This window comes from Mycetomoellerius zeteki, unplaced genomic scaffold (assembly GCF_001594055.1).
Source record: "Mycetomoellerius zeteki isolate Tzet28-1 unplaced genomic scaffold, Tzet1.0 scaffold741, whole genome shotgun sequence".
In the NCBI taxonomy this organism is placed as follows: domain Eukaryota; kingdom Metazoa; phylum Arthropoda; class Insecta; order Hymenoptera; family Formicidae; genus Mycetomoellerius; species Mycetomoellerius zeteki.
The window spans coordinates 16,002-19,472 of NW_017257766.1; the positions used below are offsets into that span (position 1 = coordinate 16,002).

Consider the following 3,471-nt stretch of genomic DNA (forward strand, 5'->3'; position numbering starts at 1 on the left):
CCTCTTTAAGCCCTGGACCGCAAATTTCCGACGAGCTACGTCCGAGCATAAAGTTAGATTGTTACACAGTTAGAAAAAATTGAAATAAATATATATTATATACTGCGACCGCACTCACGAGCGTGGTGCTACTTCGTCGTGCGTTCGCGATTACCGCTCTACACCACTTTCGTCGATAGCTTAACGGTTGCGTTCAAAACGCACCATGCCGCTACGGCTTTCTCAAATTTTACGTGTTCTCTAAACCTCAACGTCAATAATTGGGCGCCAGGCACGAGGGAGCGTGCCCCTCTTTCGTAAGTCTTTCGTTACGTTCTCACTCGAAAATACAGAAGTGTAGAGAACCACGAACGCGGACGGCTCTAATAACCGACTGCTCAGCCACGACATAACGGTAAAGGGGGTGGTTCGTGGTCGGGGATGGAGGATCCTTTGGAGAACGAGTAAGGCGAGCCAACAGTATAATAGACAGTTATTTGCGCAACATCTCCCGCGCTTGACTCCTACTGCCCTTGTTCTTTCATTGTTTTTTGATTTATAAGGAGTCTTAGTTAGGTTGATTTATTATACGTTATAATAGACAGAATTGTTAACAATAAAATAATAACAAATATATTCTCAGACTCGTTTACAAGGTCCCGTATACGCTGGCTGACGATGTGTTATCCAAAGCGTTAAGGGGCGGTATTGCCCCTCCGAGATACGTTCTCGCCACGCGATATTAAATAACGACTGCTCTTCTCTATGATACGAGCTCTAAATTTTAAGGTAATTCCACAAACAGCGGACAAGGTAGTTAAGGAAATCAACCGCGCAGTTACGAAAATCTCCGAAATTCAGGAACATACGAGAATATTCTCCGAGACCTAAGATCTACTACAATGACGATAAGACGCGATACAAAATTATGACGCAGCAATACGATACAAAATTACGACGCGACGATACGATACAAAATGACTTGGCTGTGGCCGCGGCGGGCGTGCGAATTAACTGACTCGACATTATAACAAAACCAAGACGATATCGGACGGGATGGCACGATCACGCGGTGCAGCCGCGACACATTTACTCGCGAGAGGATCCAACGATAATTTCGCGGATACGTGCGATCCCTCCGACCCGGAAATCGGTGGCTTTACAATCAGATGCATTCTCACCACGGGATCCTCTCGGTACTCGACCTCAATGTATGTCCTGCGTCCTCTCGCACGTGTGTGTCGCCTCGGGAGTCCATAGCACAAGTGCCGGACCCGAGATCCCTTCGGGGGCGCGCAGGCGACCGCGGGCCCACGTGATAAGCCTTATCGGCCCTGATTGGTCACAGGCCATCTCGCGAGCTTCCGCGAGTCCTCGCGACTTGCTGTCGCGTCGCACGCCCTATGTCCCTGTGCGCGCGGGATTTGACTTATGGCTGGGGGCGTTTCGGCTACACGCAACGGTACCCTCTGGACTACTCTTGCCGGCGTGTCGTCAGGATTCGGTATGTTCCCGTGCAGACTCGTCTTCCGGGTTCAACGTTTCCCTTCGGCAGAGGCTTCCTTGCTGCACCGACAGCGGGATTCCTCGCTCGTACTATGGCAGAGGGTGGCCATCCCCTCATGCCGCTTCCGCCGCTCCCGCGGCATAATCGCCTGTAAGGAATTCAGCTATAGGAAAACAGTTATGCGCAGAGCATTAATTCGATAATTCAAAACGGTATCACCTGTGCGCTACCCCTCCTCTGGGTGGCCTCGGGCCTCCAATATGGTCTTCTATCCTCTTCTTTGCCGCCTCCTTGAGGTGGTGAGAGAATGTGTCGCACATTAAATTATCTACCGGAGCCGCCGATACTAAAAATCTTAAATAAATTCACAAAAAGAAATAGCAATATTACGCGAAACGCAACGACAAAAATCTCCCAATTATCGCTCAAAAATTGCGATAAGCGTCGGCACGCCCGCCCTCCGCGTGAGGAGGACACAGGACAAATTTGTCGCGCAACTTTGGCCAGATCTAATGACCCTTGTGACGGACGGTGAAAAACGTCACGTCACAATACATATATATTTTATTTAATAGTATATGTAACTGTTTATAATTACAATAAATATTTATCATACATTCCATATTTATTTCAATTGTAACAGAATGAATTTATAATATTCCATGAATATATTGAAAATAAAGAATGGGCTCCTCCATCGCCCATTCTCGCGAGAACGCAATCATATTTTCTTCGTCTTTCCAATTTTAACAAACTCTTTGACATAGAGATTTTTGTTATGATACTCTTTGAAATATCATGAAGTTCTTCGAATACGATAATAAATTTTTATTATTCGTGGTAATATATCGATATAATCAATAGATTTTTTTGACAAATTACATTTCACTTTAGAAAAAAATCATGTTTCAACAACATACATATATACCATATTTTTGAGCAAACTAAAGCGTACTACATCTGGTGCAAACTACATCTAGTGTAAAATATATAACTAATACACGAATTGATCGTCTTTGGGATATCTTTTATTACTCCAAATTTTTCTAATTGGGCGCCTAAGGCAAGCCCTATACACACATATACCATATATATATATACATTCTTTATTATTATTTAAATAAAACCTTATAAATAGAACCCTAAAACCCTAATATATAGAATTTCAATTAGATATTTAATAGCAAAAATGTTAATCTGATATTGAAATCGTGTAATTAATACAAATAACTAAGCTGTTAAATAAATAAGCGAAAAAATATATTATTACTAGATTATTATTCATGTTGCATTATGTATATTAACTGAATTCAGACTTTAAGACATACTCTTTATATTTCTCATCTTAAATCACAATACTATAAATTTTAATTAGTAAGTAAATGGAACATTTGATATACATATTCACATTAAAACGGAAAGATTAAGTGATAAATTTAGAAAAACTTAAAAAGACACCAGAGAGGATGAGAGAGGGTGAGAGAGGATGAAAGAGGGTGAGAGAGTGAGTGAGGACGAAAGGGGGTGAGAGAGAACGAAAGAGTGAGATAGGGCGAAAGAGAGGTGTGATGAGGTGGGTGTGGGGGAAGAGGAAGGGAAGAGGGAGGGGGTGGAGTGGATCAAAGTTGGGGAAGGTGTGAGTGAAAGGTGAGAGGAAAGAGGTGCATATGACTGCGGACAGAGAAGAAGACGTTACTTCATTTTTCATGAAAATCATCATTTTTTAATCGCTTGTACGAGGGGCACTACTTATATCTTGAGCCTTCGCAACACTGAGTGTTGTCAGGTGCCATCTGACGTTTTCATTAGAAAGTTTGACATTTTTGACCATAACCTTCTTCAGAATGTTTTGTTATTTGAGCGGGATTTGTATTGTTGACAGTGACTTGAAAATTGTATCTCAGCGAAAAAACGGAATTAACTCGTGAAAATTTTCGTGCAATGATTTATTACGACTTTCGACGTGGATTATCAAGACAGGAGTG

The 3,471-nt window shown here is 42.2% G+C and overlaps 1 long non-coding RNA gene across 1 annotated transcript in view; it reads right to left on the minus strand.

The window, feature by feature from the left end:
• Nucleotides 1-2,582, minus strand: part of LOC108729515 (uncharacterized) — a 5,347-nt gene extending 2,765 nt beyond the window's left edge. Inside the window, exon 1 of the long non-coding RNA XR_001936934.1 lies at nt 2,573-2,582. This is a non-coding gene — a long non-coding RNA (uncharacterized lncRNA). The remainder of the gene's footprint in view (nt 1-2,572) is intronic.
• Between the last annotated feature and the right edge of the window lie 889 nt (nt 2,583-3,471).